Source organism: Capricornis sumatraensis, chromosome 12, assembly GCF_032405125.1.
Source record: "Capricornis sumatraensis isolate serow.1 chromosome 12, serow.2, whole genome shotgun sequence".
NCBI classification, from domain to species: Eukaryota; Metazoa; Chordata; class Mammalia; order Artiodactyla; family Bovidae; genus Capricornis; species Capricornis sumatraensis.
The window spans coordinates 5,011,462-5,030,659 of NC_091080.1; positions in this window are offsets into that span (position 1 = coordinate 5,011,462).

A 19,198-nucleotide genomic window follows, 5' to 3' on the forward strand; every position below is an offset into this window, starting at 1 on the left:
CAACAGGAAAGGCGAGAGGAACTCCATGGTCGTACCACCATTCCAAGAGTCCCCCAGATGTCTCAGTCCATTCCAGAGGAACCTCTTTGCCCTGCATTGGCTCTTCTTTCACGCCGAGGATCGACTCACACCACGGTGGCACGTGGGACAGCCCTGTGGGAAAGCCTCGAGGGAAAGCCTCGAGGGAAAACCACAGATCCTTTGATCCACGTGACGGGAAGTGTGACATTGCTGCTACAGCCTGAAAGGAAAGCGCACGTGCATGCCCCCACTCGAGACGAGGCCTGACTCCACTGGGGAGACTCCAGAAGTACCCAAAGATCCATGTCAGCCCCTGAGAGGAATCCTCGGTTCCGGCCCTGACTCCACACAAGGTTTTTGGCCCCGGTATCGACGGGAGAGGAATCCCGAGAGGCCCCCTAGCAACTCGCATGGGGACTGGCCTCTCCGGAGGCCACCAGGGCGGGTCCCTGAGGTCCCCGTCGTAATTCGAGAACACCTGCCGCAACTCGAAAAATCCAGGAAGTTCTCCCTTCCAGGCGAGATGAGGCCTATTTCCGATGAGGCCTCTGGAGACTAATGACACCAAACCTCTGGAACTTCGAAAGGGTCTTTCACACCCTTGCTGCAACTCAAGAAGTTCACCGCCATACCCGTCTCCACTCGAGAGGAAGCACGATGGTCCCGCCCACATCCAGAGGAGCCCCGTTTCCCCCTCGTAGCTCGAGATGAGGGATCCTTTCCCTGCTTTCAACGGGAAAGAATTCCCGGCGTTCCCGTCGCATCTCAAGAGGAGGCACTCTCAACAGGAAAGGCGAGAGGAACTCCATGGTCGTACCACCATTCCAAGAGTCCCCCAGATGTATCAGTCCATTCCAGAGGAACCTCTTTGCCCTGCACTGGCTCATCTTTCACGCCGAGGATCGACTCACAACACGGTGGCACTTGGGACAGCCCTGTGGGAAAGCCTCGAGGGAAAGCCTCGAGGGAAAACCACAGATCTTTGATCCACGCGACGGGAAGCGTGACATTGCTGCTACAGCCTGGAAGGAAAGCGCACGTGCATGCCCCCACTCGAGACGAGGCCTGACTCCCCTGGGGAGACTCCAGAAGTACCCAAAGATCCATGTCTGCCCCTGAGAGGAATCCTCGGTTCCGGCCCTGACTGCACACAAGGTTTTTGGCCCCGGTATCGACGGGAGAGGAATCCCGAGAGGCCCCCTAGCAACTCGCATGGGGACTGGCCTCTCCTGAGGCCACCATGGCGGGTCCCTGAGGTCCCCGTCGTAAATCGAGAACACCTGCCGCAACTCGAGAAAATCCAGGAAGTTCTCCCTTCCAGGCGAGATGAGGCCTATTTCCAATGAGGCGTCTGGAGACTAATGACACCTAACCTCTGGAACTTCGAAAGGGTCTTTCACACCCTTGCTGCAACTCAAGAAGTTCACTGCCATACCCGTCTCCACTCGAGAGGAAGCACGATGGTCCCGCCCACATCCAGAGGAGCCCCGTTTCCCCCTCGTAGCTCGAGATGAGGGATCCTTTCCCTGCTTTCAACGGGAAAGAATTCCCGGCGTTCCCGTCGCATCTCAAGAGGAGGCACTCTCAACAGGAAAGGCGAGAGGAACTCCATGGTCGTACCACCATTCCAAGAGTCCCCCAGATGTCTCAGTCCATTCCAGAGGAACCTCTTTGCCCTGCACTGGCTCATCTTTCACGCCGAGGATCGACTCACACCACGGTGTCACGTGGGACAGCCCTGTGGGAAAGCCTCGAGGGAAAGCCTCGATGGAAAACCGCAGATCCTTTGATCCACGCTACGGGAAGCGTGACATTGCTGCTACAGCCTGGAAGGAAAGTGCACGTTCATGCCCCCACACGAGACGAGGCCTGTCTCCCCTGACGAGACTCCAGAAGTACCCAAAGATCCATATCAGTCCCTGAGAGGAATCCTCGGTTCCGGCCCTGACTCCACACAAGGTTTTTGGCCCCTGTATCGACGGGAGAGGAATCCCGAGGGGTCCCCTAGCAACACGCATAGGGACTGGCCTCTCCTGAGGCCAACAGGGCGGGTCCCTGAGGTCCCCGTCGTAACTCGAGAACACCTGCTGCAACTCGAGAAAATCAAGGAAGTTCTCCCTTCCAGGCGAGATGAGGCCTATTTCCGATGAGGCGTCTGGAGACTAATGACACCTAACCTCTGGAACTTCGAAAGGGTCTTTCACACCCTTGTTGCAACTCAAGAAGTTCACCGCCATACCCGTCTCCACTCGAGAGAAAGCACGATGGTCCCGCCCACATCCAGAGGAGCCCCGTTTCCCCCTCGTAGCTCGAGATGAGGGATCCTTTCCCTGCTTTCAACGGGAAAAAATTCCCGGCGTTCCAGTCGCATCTCAAGAGGAGGCACTCTCAACAGGAAAGGCGAGAGGAACTCCATGGTCGTACCACCATTCCAAGAGTCCCCCAGATGTCTCAGTCCATTCCAGAGGAACCTCTTTGCCCTGCACTGGCTCATCTTTCACGCCGAGGATCGACTCACACCACGGTGGCACGTGGGACAGCCCTGTGGGAAAGCCTCTAGGGAAAACCACACATCATTTGATCCACGCGACGGGAAGAGTGACATTGCTGCTACAGCCTGGAAGGAAAGTGCACGTCCATGCCCCCACTCGAGACGAGGCCTGACTCCCCTGCGGAGACTCCAGAAGTACCCAAAGATCCATGTCAGCCCCTGAGAGGAATCCTCGGTTCCGGCCCTGACTCCACACAAGGTTTTTGGCCCCGGTATCGACGGGAGAGGAATCCCGAGAGGCCCCCTAGCAACTCGCATAGGGACTGGCCTCTCCTGAGGCCACCAGGGCGGGTCCCTGAGGTCCCCGTCGTAACTCGAGAACACCTGCCGCAACTCGAGAAAATCCAGGAAGTTCTCCCTTCCAGGCGAGATGAGGCCTATTTCCGATGAGGCGTCTGGAGACCAATGACACCTTACCTCTGGAACTTCGAAAGGGTATTTCACAGCCTTGCTGCAACTCAAGAAGTTCACCACCATACCCGTCTCCACTAGAGAGGAAGCACGATGGTCCCGCCCACATCCAGAGGAGCCCCGTTTCCCCCTCGTAGCTCGAGATGAGGGATCCTTTCCCTGCTTTCAACGGGAAAGAATTCCCGGCGTTCCCGTCGCATCTCAAGAGGAGGCACTCTCAACAGGAAAGGCGAGAGGAACTCCATGGTCGTACCACCATTCCAAGAGTCCCCCATATGTCTCAGTCCATTCCAGAGGAACCTCTTTGCCCTGCACTGGCTCATCTTTCACGCCGAGGATCGACTCACACCACGGTGGCACGTGGGACAGCCCTGTGGGAAAGCCTCGAGGGAAAGCCTCGAGGGAAAACCACAGATCCTTTGATCCACGCAACGGGAAGCGTGACATTGCTGCTACAGCCTGGAAGGAAAGCGCACGTGCATGCCCCCACTTGAGACGAGGCCTGACTCCCCTGGGGAGACTCCAGAAGTACCCAAAGTTCCATGTCAGCCCCTGAGAGGAATCCTCGGTTCCGGCCCTGACTCCACACAAGGTTTTTGGCCTCGGTATCAACGGGAGAGGAATCCCGAGAGGCCCCCTAGCAACTCGCCTAGGGACTGGCCTTTCCTGAGGCCACCAGGGCGGGTCCCTGAGGTCCCCGTCGTAACTCGAGAACACCGGCCGCAACTCGAGAAAATCCAGGAAGTTCTCCCTTCCAGGCGAGATGAGGCCTATTTCCGATGAGGCCTCTGGAGACTAATGACACCTAACCTCTGGAACTTCGAAAGGGTCTTTCACACCCTTGCTGCAACTCTAGAAGTTCACCGCCATACCCGTCTCCACTAGAGAGGAAGCACGATGGTCCCGCCCACATCCAGAGGAGCCCCGTTTCCCCCTCGTAGCTCGAGATGAGGGATCCTTTCCCTGCTTTCAACGGGAAAGAATTCCCGGCGTTCCCGTCGCATCTCAAGAGGAGGCACTCTCAACAGGAAAGGCGAGAGGAACTCCATGGTCGTACCACCATTCCAAGAGTCCCCCAGATGTCTCAGTCCATTCCAGAGGAACCTCTTTGCCCTGCACTGGCTCATCTTTCACGCCGAGGATCGACTCACACCACGGTGGCACGTGGGACAGCCCTGTGGGAAAGCCTCGAGGGAAAGCCTCAAGGGAAAACCACAGATCCTTTGATCCACGTGACGGGAAGCGTGACATTGCTGCTACAGCCTGAAAGGAAAGCGCACGTGCATGCCTCCATTCGAGACGAGGCCTGACTCCACTGGGGAGACTCCAGAAGTACCCAAAGATCCATGTCAGCCCCTGAGAGGAATCCTCGGTTCCGGCCCTGACTCCACACAAGCTTTTTGGCCCCGGTATCGAAGGGAGAGGAATCCCGAGAGGCCCCCTAGCAACTCGCATGGGGACTGGCCTCTCCTGAGGCCACCAGGGCGGGTCCCTGAGGTCCCCGTAGAAACTCGAGAACACCTGCCGCAACTCGAGAAAATCCAGGAAGTTCTCCCTTCCAGGCGAGATGAGGCCTATTTCCGATGAGGCGTCTGGAGACTAATGACACCTAACCTCTGGAACTTCGAAAGGGTCTTTCACACCCTTGCTGCAACTCAAGAAGTTCACCGCCATACCCGTCTCCACTCGAGAGGAAGCACGATGGTCCCGCCCACATCCAGAGGAGCCCCGTTTCCCCCTCGTAGCTCGAGATGAGGGATCCTTTCCCTGCTTTCAACGGGAAAGAATTCCCGGCGTTCCCGTCGCATCTCAAGAGGAGGCACTCTCAACAGGAAAGGCGAGAGGAACTCCATGGTCGTACCACCATTCCAAGAGTCCCCCAGATGTCTCAGTCCATTCCAGAGGAACCTCTTTGCCCTGCACTGGCTCATCTTTCACGCCGAGGATCGACTCACACCACGGTGGCACGTGGGACAGCCCTGTGGGAAAGCCTCGAGGGAAAGCCTCGAGGGAAAACCACAGATCCTTTGATCCAAGCGACGGGAAGCGTGACATTGCTGCTAAAGCCTGGAAGGAAAGCGCACGCGCATGCCCCCACTCGAGACGAGGCCTGACTCCCCTGGGGAGACTCCAGAAGTACCCTAAGATCCATGTCAGCCCCTGAGAGGAATCCTCGGTTCCGGCCCTGACTCCACACAAGCTTTTTGGCCCCGGTATCGACGGGAGAGGAATCCCGAGAGGCCCCCTAGCAACTCGCATGGGGACTGGCCTCTCCTGAGGCCACCAGGGCGGGTCCCTGAGTTCCCCGTCGTAACTTAAGAACACCTGCCGCAACTCGAGAAAATCCAGGAAGTTCTCCCTTCCAGGCGAGATGAGGCCTATTTCCGATGAGGCGTCTGGAGACTAATGACACCTAACCTCTGGAACTTTGAAAGGGTCTTTCACACCCTTGCTGCAACTCAAGAAGTTCTCCGCCATACCCGTCTCCACTCGAGAGGAAGCACGATGGTCCCGCCCATATCCAGAGGAGCCCCGTTTTCCCCTCGGTGCTCGAGATGAGGGAACCTTTCCCTGCTTTCAACGGGAAAGAATTCCCGGCGTTCCCGTCGCATCTCAAGAGGAGGCACTCTCAACAGGAAAGGCGAGAGGATCTCCATGGTCGTACCACCATTCCAAGAGTCCCCCAGATGTCTCAGTCCATTCCAGAGGAACCTCTTTGCCCTGCACTGGCTCATCTTTCACGCCGAGGATCGACTCACACCACGGTGGCACGTGGGACAGCCCTGTGGGAAAGCCTCGAGGGAAAGCCTCGAGGGAAAACCACAGATCCTTTGATCCACGCGACGGGAAGCGTGACATTGCTACTACAGCCTGGAAGGAAAGCGCACGTGCATGCCCCCACTCGAGACGAGGTCTGACTCCACTGGGGAGACTCCAGAAGTACCCAAAGATCCATGTCAGCCCCTGAGAGGAATCCTCGGTTCCGGCCCTGACTCCACACAAGGTTTTTGGCCCCGGTATCGACGGGAGAGGAATCCCGAGAGGCCCCCTAGCAACTCGCATGGGGACTGGCCTCTCCTGAGGCCACCAGGGCGGGTCCCTGAGGTCCCCGTCGTAACTCGAGAACACCTGCCGCAACTCGAGAAAATCCAGGAAGTTCTCCCTTCCAGGCGAGATGAGGCCTATTTCCGATGAGGCCTCTGGAGACTAATGACACCAAACCTCTGGAACTTCGAAAGGGTCTTTCACACCCTTGGTGCAACTCAAGAAGTTCACCGCCATACCCGTCTCCACTCGAGAGGAAGCACGATGGTCCCGCCCACATCCAGAGGAGCCCCGTTTCCCCCTCGTAGCTCGAGATGAGGGATCCTTTCCCTGCTTTCAACGGGAAAGAATTCCCGGCGTTGCCGTCGCATCTCAAGAGGAGGCACTCTCAACAGGAAAGGCGAGAGGAACTCCATGGTCGTACCACCATTCCAAGAGTCCCCCAGATGTCTCAGTCCATTTCAGAGGAACCTCTTTGCCCTGCACTGGCTCATCTTTCACTCCGAGGATCGACTCACAACACGGTGGCACGTGGGACAGCCCTGTGGGAAAGCCTCGAGGGAAAGCCTCGAGGGAAAACCACAGATCCTTTGATCCACGCGACGGGAAGCGTGACATTGCTGCTACAGCCTGGAAGGAAAGCGCACATGCATTCCCCACTCGAGACGAGGCCTGACTCCCCTGGGGAGACTCCAGAAGTACCCAAAGATCCTTGTCAGCCCCTGAGAAGAATCCTCGGTTCCAGCCCTGACTCCACACAAGCTTTTTGGCCCCGGTATCGACGGGAGAGGAATCCCGAGAGACCCCCTAGCAACTCGCATGGGGACTGGCCTCTCCTGAGGCCACCAGGGCGGGTCCCTGAAGTCCCCGTCGTAACTCGAGAACACCTGCCGCACCTCGAGAAAATCCAGGAAGTTCTCCCTTCCAGGCGAGATGAGGCCTATTTCCGATGAGGCCTCTGGAGACTATTGACACCAAACCTCTGGAACTTCGAAAGGGTCTTTCACACCCTTGCTGCAACTCAAGAAGTTCACAGCCATACCCGTCTCCACTCGAAAGGAAGCACGATGGTCCCGCCCACATCCAGAGGAGCCCCGTTTCCCCCTCGTAGCTCGAGATGAGGGATCCTTTCCCTGGTTTCAACGGGAAAGAATTCCCGGCGTTCCCGTCGCATCTCAAGAGGAGGAACTCTCAAGAGGAAAGGCGAGAGGAACTCCATGGTCGTACCACCATTCCAAGAGTCCCCCAGATGTCTCAGTCCATTTCAGAGGAACCTCTTTCCCCTGCACTGCCTCATCTTTCACGCCGAGGATCGACTCACACCACGGTGGCACGTGGGACAGCCCTGTGGGAAAGCCTCGAGGGAAAGCCTCGAGGGAAAACCACAGATCCTTTGATCCACGCGACGGGAAGCGTGACATTACTGCTACAGCCTGGAAGGAAAGCGCACGTGCATGCCCCCACTCGAGACGAGGCCTGACTCCCCTGGGGAGACTCCAGAAGTACCCAAAGATCCATGTCAGCCCCTGAGAGGAATCCTCGGTTCCGGCCCTGACTCCACACAAGCTTTTTGGCCCCGGTATCGACGGGAGAGGAATCCCGAGAGGCCCCCTAGCAACTCCCATGGGGACTGGCCTCTCCTGAGGCCACCAGGGCCGGTCCCTGAGGTCCCCGTCGTTACTCGAGAACACCTGCCGCAACTCGAGAAAATCCAGGAAGTTCTCCCTTCCAGGCGAGATGAGGCTTATTTCCGATGAGGCGTCTGGAGACTAATGACACCTAACCTCTGGAACTTCGAAAGGGTCTTTCACACCCTTGCTGCAACTCAAGAAGTTCACCACCATACCCGTCTCCACTCGAGAGGAAGCACGATGGTCCCGACCACATCCAGAGGAGCCCCGTTTCCCCCTCGTAGCTCGAGATGAGGGATCCTTTCCCTGCTTTCAACGGGAAAGAATTCCCTGCGTTCCCGTCGCATCTCAAGAGGAGGCACTCTCAACAGGAAATGCGAGAGGAACTCCATGGTCGTACCACCATTCCAAGAGTCCCCCAGATGTCTCAGTCCATTCCAGAGGAAGCTCTTTGCCCTACACTGGCTCATCTTTCACGCCGAGTATCGACTCACACCACGGTGGCACGTGGGACAGCCCTGTGGGAAAGCCTCGAGGGAAAACCACACATCATTTGATCCACGCGACGGGAAGCGTGACATTGCTGCTACAGCCTGGAAGGAAAGTGCACGTGCATGCCCCCACTCGAGACGAGGCCTGACTCCCCTGGGGAGACTCCAGAAGTACCCAAAGATCCATGTCAGCCCCTGAGAGGAATCCTCGGTTCCGGCCCTGACTCCACACAAGGTTTTTGGCCCCGGTATCGACGGGAGAGGAATCCCGAGAGGCCCCCTAGCAACTCGCATAGGGACTGGCTTCTCCTGAGGCCACCAGGGCGGGTCCCTGAGGTCCCCGTGGTAACTCGAGAACACCTGCCGCAACTCGAGAAAATCCAGGAAGTTCTCCCTTCCAGGCGAGATGAGGCCTATTTCCGATGAGGCGTCTGGAGACTAATGACACCTAACCTCTGGAACTTCGAAAGGGTCTTTCACAGCCTTGCTGCAACTCAAGAAGTTCACCACCATACCCGTCTCCACTAGAGAGGAAGCACGATGGTCCCGCCCACATCCAGAGGAGCCCCGTTTCCCCCTCGTAGCTCGAGATGAGGGATCCTTTCCCTGCTTTCAACGGGAAAGAATTCCCGGCGTTCCCGTCGCATCTCAAGAGGAGGCACTCTCAACAGGAAAGGCGAGAGGAACTCCATGGTCGTACCACCATTCCAAGAGTCCCCCAGATGTCTCAGTCCATTCCAGAGGAACCTCTTTGCCCTGCACTGGCTCATCTTTCACGCCGAGGATCGACTCACAACACGGTGGCACGTGGGACAGCCCTGTGGGAAAGCCTCGAGGGAAAGCCTCGAGGGAAAACCACAGATCCTTTGATCCAAGCGACGGGAAGCGTGACATTGCTGCTAAAGCCTGGAAGGAAAGCGCACGCGCATGCCCCCACTCGAGACGAGGCCTGACTCCCCTGGGGAGACTCCAGAAGTACCCAAAGATCCATGTCAGCCCCTGAGAGGAATCCTCGGTTCCGGCCCTGACTCCACACAAGCTTTTTGGCCCCGGTATCGACGGGAGAGGAATCCCGAGAGGCCCCCTAGCAACTCGCATGGGGACTGGCCTCTCCTGAGGCCACCAGGGCGGGTCCCTGAGTTCCCCGTCGTAACTTAAGAACACCTGCCGCAACTCGAGAAAATCCAGGAAGTTCTCCCTTCCAGGCGAGATGAGGCCTATTTCCGATGAGGCGTCTGGAGACTAATGACACATAACCTCTGGAACTTTGAAAGGGTCTTTCACACCCTTGCTGCAACTCAAGAAGTTCTCCGCCATACCCGTCTCCACTCGAGAGGAAGCACGATGGTCCCGCCCATATCCAGAGGAGCCCCGTTTTCCCCTCGGTGCTCGAGATGAGGGAACCTTTCCCTGCTTTCAACGGGAAAGAATTCCCGGCGTTCCCGTCGCATCTCAAGAGGAGGCACTCTCAACAGGAAAGGCGAGAGGATCTCCATGGTCGTACCACCATTCCAAGAGTCCCCCAGATGTCTCAGTCCATTCCAGAGGAACCTCTTTGCCCTGCACTGGCTCATCTTTCACGCCGAGGATCGACTCACACCACGGTGGCACGTGGGACAGCCCTGTGGGAAAGCCTCGAGGGAAAGCCTCGAGGGAAAACCACAGATCCTTTGATCCACGCGACGGGAAGCGTGACATTACTGCTACAGCCTGGAAGGAAAGCGCACGTGCATGCCCCCACTCGAGACGAGGCCTGACTCCCCTGGGGAGACTCCAGAAGTACCCAAAGATCCATGTCAGCCCCTGAGAGGAATCCTCGGTTCCGGCCCTGACTCCACACAAGGTTTTTGGCCCCGGTATCGACGGGAGAGGAATCCCGAGAGGCCCCCTAGCAACTCGCATGGGGACTGGCCTCTCCTGAGGCCACCAGGGCCGGTCCCTGTGGTCCCCGTCGTTACTCGAGAACACCTGCCGCAACTCGAGAAAATCCAGGAAGTTCTCCCTTCCAGGCGAGATGAGGCTTATTTCCGATGAGGCGTCTGGAGACTAATGACACCTAACCTCTGGAACTTCGAAAGGGTCTTTCACACCCTTGCTGTAACTCAAGAAGTTCACCACCATACCCGTCTCCACTCGAGAGGAAGCACGATGGTCCCGACCACATCCAGAGGAGCCCCGTTTCCCCCTCGTAGCTCGAGATGAGGGATCCTTTCCCTGCTTTCAACGGGAAAGAATTCCCTGCGTTCCCGTCGCATCTCAAGAGGAGGCACTCTCAACAGGAAAGGCGCGAGGAACTCCATGGTCGTACCACCATTCCAAGAGTCCCCCAGATGTCTCAGTCCATTCCAGAGGAAGCTCTTTGCCCTGCACTGGCTCATCTTTCACGCCGAGGATCGACTCACACCACGGTGGCACGTGGGACAGCCCTGTGGGAAAGCCTCGAGGGAAAACCACACATCATTTGATCCACGCGACGGGAAGCGTGACATTGCTGCTACAGCCTGGAAGGAAAGTGCACGTGCATGCCCCCACTCGAGACGAGGCCTGACTCCCCTGGGGAGACTACAGAAGTACCCAAAGATCCATGTCAGCCCCTGAGAGGAATCCTCGGTTCCGGCCCTGACTCCACACAAGGTTTCTGGCCCCGGTATCGACGGGAGAGGAATCCCGAGAGGCCCCCTAGCAACTCGCATAGGGACTGGCCTCTCCTGAGGACACCAGGGCGGGTCCCTGAGGTCCCCGTCGTAACTCGAGAACACCTGCCGCAACTCGAGAAAATCCAGGAAGTTCTCCCTTCCAGGCGAAATGAGGCCTATTTCCGATGAGGCGTCTGGAGACTAATGACACCTTACCTCTGGAACTTCGAAAGGGTCTTTCACAGCCTTGCTGCAACTCAAGAAGTTCACCACCATACCCGTCTCCACTAGAGAGGAAGCACGATGGTCCCGCCCACATCCAGAGGAGCCCCGTTTCCCCCTCGTAGCTCGAGATGAGGGATCCTTTCCCTGCTTTAAACGGGAAAGAATTCCCGGCGTTCCCGTCGCATCTCAAGAGGAGGCACTCTCAACAGGAAAGGCGAGAGGAACTCCATGGTCGTACCACCATTCCAAGAGTCCCCCAGATGTCTCAGTCCATTCCAGAGGAACCTCTTTGCCCTGCACTGGCTCATCTTTCACGCCGAGGATCAACTCACACCACGGTGGCACGTGGGACAGCCCTGTGGGAAAGCCTCGAGGGAAAGCCTCGAGGGAAAACCACAGATCCTTTGATCCACGCGACGGGAAGCGTGACATTGCTGCTACAGCCTGGAAGGAAAGCGCACGTGCATGCCCCCACTCGAGACGAGGCCTGACTCCCCTGGGGAGACTCCAGAAGTACCCAAAGATCCATGTCAGCCCCTGAGAGGAATCCTCGGTTCCGGCCCTGACTCCACACAAGCTTTTTGGCCCCGATATCGACGGGAGAGGAATCCCGAGAGGCCCCCTAGCAACTCGCATGGGGACTGGCCTCTCCTGAGGCCACCAGGGCCGGTCCCTGAGGTCCCCGTCGTTACTCGAGAACACCTGCCGCAACTCGAGAAAATCCAGGAAGTTCTCCCTTCCAGGCGAGATGAGGCTTATTTCCGATGAGGCGTCTGGAGACTAATGACACCTAACCTCTGGAACTTCGAAAGGGTCTTTCACACCCTTGCTGTAACTCAAGAAGTTCACCACCATACCCGTCTCCACTCGAGAGGAAGCACGATGGTCCCGACCACATCCAGAGGAGCCCCGTTTCCCCCTCGTAGCTCGAGATGAGGGATCCTTTCCCTGCTTTCAACGGGAAAGAATTCCCTGCGTTCCCGTCGCATCTCAAGAGGAGGCACTCTCAACAGGAAAGGCGAGAGGAACTCCATGGTCGTACCACCATTCCAAGAGTCCTCCAGATGTCTCAGTCCATTCCAGAGGAAGCTCTTTGCCCTGCACTGGCTCATCTTTCACGCCGAGGATCGACTCACACCACGGTGGCACGTGGGACAGCCCTGTGGGAAAGCCTCGAGGGAAAACCACACATCATTTGATCCACGCACCGGGAAGCGTGACATTGCTGCTACAGCCTGGAAGGAAAGTGCACGTGCATGCCCCCACTCGAGACGAGGCCTGACTCCCCTGGGGAGACTCCAGAAGTACCCAAAGATCCATGTCAGCCCCTGAGAGGAATCCTCGGTTCCGGCCCTGACTCCACACAAGGTTTTTGGCCCCGGTATCGACGGGAGAGGAATCCCGAGAGGCCCCCTAGCAACTCGCATAGGGACTGGCCTCTCCTGAGGACACCAGGGCGGGTCCCTGAGGTCCCCGTCGTAACTCGAGAACACCTGCCGCAACTCGAGAAAATCCAGGAAGTTCTCCCTTCCAGGCGAAATGAGGCCTATTTCCGATGAGGCGTCTGGAGACTAATGACACCTTACCTCTGGAACTTCGAAAGGGTCTTTCACAGCCTTGCTGCAACTCAAGAAGTTCACCACCATACCCGTCTCCACTAGAGAGGAAGCACGATGGTCCCGCCCACATCCAGAGGAGCCCCGTTTCCCCCTCGTAGCTCGAGATGAGGGATCCTTTCCCTGCTTTAAACGGGAAAGAATTCCCGGCGTTCCCGTCGCATCTCAAGAGGAGGCACTCTCAACAGGAAAGGCGAGAGGAACTCCATGGTCGTACCACCATTCCAAGAGTCCCCCAGATGTCTCAGTCCATTCCAGAGGAACCTCTTTGCCCTGCACTGGCTCATCTTTCACGCCGAGGATCGACTCACACCACGGTGGCACGAGGGACAGCCCTGTGGGAAAGCCTCGAGGGAAAGCCTCGAGGGAAAACCACAGATCCTTTGATCCACGTGACGGGAAGCGTGACATTGCTGCTACAGCCTGGAAGGAAAGCGCACGTGCATGCCCCCACTCGAGACGAGGCCTGACTCCCCTGGGGAGACTCCAGAAGTACCCAAAGATCCATGTCAGCCCCTGAGAGGAATCCTCGGTTCCGGCCCTGACTCCACTCAAGGTTTTTGGCCCCGGTATCGACGGGAGAGGAATCCCGAGAGGCCCCCTAGCAACTCGCATGGGGACTGGCCTCTCCTGAGGCCACCAAGGCGGGTCCCTGAGTTCCCCGTCGTAACTTAAGAATACCTGCCGCAACTCGAGAAAATCCAGGAAGTTCTCCCTTCCAGGCGAGATGAGGCCTATTTCCGATGAGGCGTCTGGAGACTAATGACACCTAACCTCTGGAAATTTGAAAGGGTCTTTCACACCCTTGCTGCAACTCAAGAAGTTCTCCGCCATACCCGTCTCCACTCGAGAGGAAGCACGATGGTCCCGCCCACATCCAGAGGAGCCCCGTATTCCCCTCGGTGCTCGAGATGAGGGATCCTTTCCCTGCTTTCAACGGGAAAGAATTCCCGGCATTCCCGTCGCATCTCAATAGGAGGCACTCTCAACAGGAAAGGCGAGAGGATCTCCATGGTCGTACCACCATTCCAAGAGTCCCCCAGATGTCTCAGTCCATTCCAGAGGAACCTCTTTGCCCTGCACTGGCTCATCTTTCACGCCGAGGATCGACTCACACCACGGTGGCACGTGGGACAGCCCTGTGGGAAAGCCTCGAGGGAAAGCCTCGAGGGAAAACCACAGATCCTTTGATCCACGCCACGGGAAGCGTGACATTGCTGCTACAGCCTGGAAGGAAAGTGCACGTGCATGCCCCCACTCGAGACGAGGCCTGACTCCCCTGGGGAGACTCCAGAAGTACCCAAAGATCCATGTCAGCCCCTGAGAGGAATCCTCGGTTCCGGCCCTGACTCCACACAAGGTTTTTGGCCCCGGTATCGACGGGAGAGGAATCCCGAGAGGCCCCCTAGCAACTCGCATGGGGACTGGCCTCTCCTGAGGCCACCAGGGCGGGTCCCTGAGGTCCCCGTCGTAACTCGAGAACACCTGCCGCAACTCGAGAAAATCCAGGAAGTTCTCCCTTCCAGGCGAGATGAGGCCTATTTCCGATGAGGCGTCTGGAGACTAATGACACCTAACCTCTGAAACTTCGAAAGGGTCTTTCACACCCTTGCTGCAACTCAAGAAGTTCACCGCCATACCCGTCTCCACTCGAGAGGAAGCACGATGGTCCCGCCCACATCCGGAGGAGCCCCGTTTCCCCCTCGTAGCTCGAGATGAGGGATCCTTTCCCTGCTTTCAACGGGAAAGAATTCCCGGCGTTCCCGTCGCATATCAAGAGGAGGCACTCTCAACAGGAAAGGCGAGAGGAACTCCATGGTCGTACCACCATTCCAAGAGTCCCCCAGATGTCTCAGTCCATTCCAGAGGAACCTCTTTGCCCTGCACTGGCTCATCTTTCACGCCGAGGATCGACTCACACCACGGTGGCACGTGGGACAGCCCTGTGGGAAAGCCTCGAGGGAAAGCCTCGAGGGAAAACCACAGATCCTTTGATCCACGCGACAGGAAGCGTGACATTGCTGCTACAGCCTGGAAGCAAAGCGCACGTGCATGCCCCCACTCGAGACGAGGCCTGACTCCCCTGGGGAGACTCCAGAAGTACCCAAAGATCCATGTCAGCCCCTGAGAGGAATCCTCGGTTCCGGCCCTGACTCCACACAAGGTTTTTGGCCCCGGTATCAACGGGAGAGGAATCCCGAGAGGCCTCCTAGCAACTCGCCTAGGGACTGGCCTTTCCTGAGGCCACCAGGGCGGGTCCCTGAGGTCCCCGTCGTAACTCGAGAACACCTGCCGCAACTCGAGAAAATCCAGGAAGTTCTCCCTTCCAGGCGAGATGAGGCCTATTTCCGATGAGGCCTCTGGAGACTAATGACACCTAACCTCTGGAACTTCGAAAGGGTCTTTCACACCCTTGCTGCAACTCAAGAAGTTCACCGCCATACCCGTCTCCACTAGAGAGAAAGCACGATGGTCCCGCCCACATCCAGAGGAGCCCCGTTTCCCCCTCGTAGCTCGAGATGAGGGATCCTTTCCCTGCTTTCAACGGGAAAGAATTCCCGGCGTTCCCGTCGCATCTCAAGAGGAGGCACTCTCAACAGGAAAGGCGAGAGGAACTCCATGGTCGTACCACCATTCCAAGAGTCCCCCAGATGTCTCAGTCCATTCCAGAGGAACCTCTTTGCCCTGCACTGGCTCATCTTTCACGCCGAGGATCGACTCACACCACGGTGGCACGTGGGACAGCCCTGTGGGAAAGCCTCGAGGGAAAGCCTCGAGGGAAAACCACAGATCCTTTGATCCAAGTGACGGGAAGCGTGACATTGCTGCTAAAGCCTGGAAGGAAAGCGCACGCGCATTCCCCCACTCGAGACGAGGACTGACTCCCCTGGGGAGACTCCAGAAGTACCCAAGATCCATGTCACCCCCTGAGAGGAATCCTCGGTTCCGGCCCTGACTCCACACAAGGTTTTTGGCCCCGGTATCGACGGGAGAGGAATCCCGAGAGGCCCCCTAACAACTCGCATGGGGACTGGCCTCTCCTGAGGCCACCAGGGCGGGTCCCTGAGGTCCCCGTCGTAACTCGAGAACACCTGCCGCAAATCGAGAAAATCCAGGAAGTTCTCCCTTCCAGGCGAGATGAGGCCTATTTCCGATGAGGCGTCTGGAGACTAATGACACCTAACCTCTGGAACTTCGAAAGGGTCTTTCACAACCTTGCTGCAACTCAAGAAGTTCACCGCCATACCCGTGTCCACTCAAGAGGAAGCACGATGGTCCCGCCCACATCCAGAGGAGCCCCGTTTCCCCCTCGTAGCTCGAGATGAGGGATCCTTTCCCTGCTTTCAAAGGGAAAGAATTCCCGGCGTTCCCGTCGCATCTCAAGAGGAGGCACTCTCAACAGGAAAGGCGAGAGGAAATCCATGGTCGTACCACCATTCCAAGAGTCCCCAAGATGTCTCAGTCCATTCCAGAGGAACCTCTTTGCCCTGCACTGGCTCATCTTTCACGCCGAGGATCGACTCACACCACGGTGGCACGTGGGACAGCCCTGTGGGAAAGCCTCGAGGGAAAGCCTCGAGGGAAAACCACAGATCCTTTGATCCACGCGACGGGAAGCGTGACATTGCTGCTACAGCCTGGAAGGAAAGCGCACGTGCATGCCCCCACTCGAGACGAGGCCTGACTCCCCTGGGGAGACTCCAGAAGTACCCAAAGATCCATGTCAGCCCCTGAGAGGAATCCTCGGTTCTGGCCCTGACTCCACACAAGCTTTTTGGCCCCGGTATCGACGGTAGAGGAATCCCGAGAGGCCCCCTAGCAACTCGCATGGGGACTGGCCTCTCCTGAGGCCACCAGGGCCGGTCCCTGAGGTCCCCGTCGTTACTCGAGAACACCTGCCACAACTCGAGAAAATCCAGGAAGTTCTCCCTTCCAGGCGACATGAGGCTTATTTCCGATGAGGCGTCTGGAGACTAATGACACCTAACCTCTGGAACTTCGAAAGGGTCTTTCACACCCTTGCTGCAACTCAAGAAGTTCACCAACATACCCGTCTCCACTAGAGAGGAAGCACGATGGTCCCGCCCACATCCAGAGGAGCCCCGTTTCCCCCTCGTAGCTCGAGATGAGGGATCCTTTCCCTGCTTTCAACGGGAAAGAATTCCCGGCGTTCCCGTCGCATCTCAAGAGGAGGCACTCTCAACAGGAAAGGCGAGAGGAACTCCATGGTCGTACCACCATTCCAAGAGGCCCCCAGATGTCTCAGTCCATTCCAGAGGAACCTCTTTGCCCTGCACTGGCTCATTTTTCACGCCGAGGATCGACTCACACCACGGTGGCACGTGGGACAGCCCTGAGGGAAAGCCTCGAGGGAAAGCCTCGAGGGAAAACCACAGATCCTTTGATCCAAGTGACGGGAAGCGTGACATTGCTGCTACAGCCTGGAAGGAAAGCGCACGTGCATGCCCCCACTCGAGACGAGGCCTGACTCCCCTGGGGAGACTCCAGAAGTACCCAAAGATCCATGTCAGCCCCTGAGAGGAATCCTCGGTTCCGGCCCTGACTCCACACAAGGTTTTTGGCCCCGGTATCAAAGGGAGAGGAATCCCGAGAGGCCCCCTAGCAACTCGCCTAGGGAATGGCCTTTCCTGAGGCCACCAGGGCGGGTCCCTGAGGTCCCCGTCGTAACTCGAGAACACCTGCCGCAACTCGAGAAAATCCAGGAAGTTCTCCCTTCCAGGCGAGATGAGGCCTATTTCCGATGAGGCCTCTGGAGACTAATGACACCTAACCTCTGGAACGTCGAAAGGGTCTTTCACACCCTTGCTGCAAGTCAAGAAGTTCACCGCCATACCCGTCTCCACTCGAGAGAAAGCACGATGGTCCCGCCCACATCCAGAGGAGCCCCGTTTCCCCTCGAACCTCGAGATGAGGGATCCTTTCCCTGCTTTCAACGGCAAAAAATTCCCGGCGTTCCCGTCGCATCTCAAGAGGAGGCACTCTCAACAGGAAAGGCGAGAGGAACTCCATGGTCGTACCACCATTCCAAGAGTCCCCCAGATGTCTCAGTCCATTCCAGAGGAACCTCTTTGCCCTGCACTGGCTCATCTTTCACGCCGAGGATCGACTCACACCACGGTGGCACGTGGGACAGCCCTGTGGGAAAGCCTCGAGGGAAAGCCTCGAGGGAAAACCACAGATCCTTTGATCCACGCGACGGGAAGCGTGACATTGCTGCTACAGCCTGGAAGGAAAGTGCACGTGCATGCCCCCACACGAGACGAGACCTGTCTCCCCTGGCGAGACTCCAGAAGTACCCAAAGATCCATATCAGTCCCTGAGAGGAATCCTCGGTTCCGGCCCTGACTCCACACAAGGTTTTTGGCCCCGGTATCGACGGGAGAGGAATCCCGAGGGGCCCCCTAGCAACACGCATAGGGACTGGCCTCTCCTGAGGCCAACAGGGCGGGTCCCTGAGGTCCCCGTCGTAACTCGAGAACACCTGCCGCAACTCGAGAAAATCAAGGAAGTTCTCCCTTCCAGGCGAGATGAGGCTTATTTCCGATGAGGCGTCTGGAGACTAATGACACCTAACCTCTGGAACTTCGAAAGGGTCTTTCACACCCTTGCTGCAAGTCAAGAAGTTCACCGCCATACCCGTCTCCACTCGAGAGAAAGCACGATGGTCCCGCCCACATCCAGAGGAGCCCCGTTTCCCCTCGTACCTCGAGATGAGGGATCCTTTCCCTGCTTTCAACGGCAAAAAATTCCCGGCGTTCCCGTCGCATCTCAAGAAGAGGCACTCTCAACAGGAAAGGCGAGAGGAACTCGATGGTCGTACCACCATTCCAAGAGTCCCCCAGATGTCTCAGTCCATTCCAGAGGAACCTCTTTGCCCTGCCCTGGCTCATCTTTCACGCCGAGGATCGACTCACACCACGGTGGCACGTGGGACAGCCCTGTGGGAAAGCCTCGAGGGAAAACCACACATCATTTGATCCACGCGACGGGAAGCGTGACATTGCTGCTACAGCCTGGAAGGAAAGCGCACATGCATGCCCCCACTCGAGACGAGGCCTGACTCCCCTGGGGAGACTCCAGAAGTACCCAAAAATCCATGTCAGCCCCTGAGAAGAATCCTCGGTTCCGGCCCTGACTCCACACAAGCTTTTTGGCCCCGGTATCGACGGGAGAGGAATCCCGAGAGACCCCCTAGCAACTCGCATGGGGACTGGCCTCTCCTGAGGCCACCAGGGCGGGTCCCTGTGGTCCCCGTCGTAACTCAAGAACACCTGCCGCAACTCGAGAAAATCCAGGTAGTTCTCCCTTCCAGGCGAGATGAGGCCTATTTCCGATGAGGCCTCTGGAGACTATTGACACCAAACCTCTGGAACTTCGAAAGGGTCTTTCACACCCTTGCTGCAACTCAAGAAGTCCACCGCCATACCCGTCTCCACTCGAGAGGAAGCACGATGGTCCCGCCCACATCCAGAGGAGCCCCGTTTCCCCCTCGTAGCTCGAGATGAGGGATCCTTTCCCTGGTTTCAACGGGAAAGAATTCCCGGCGTTC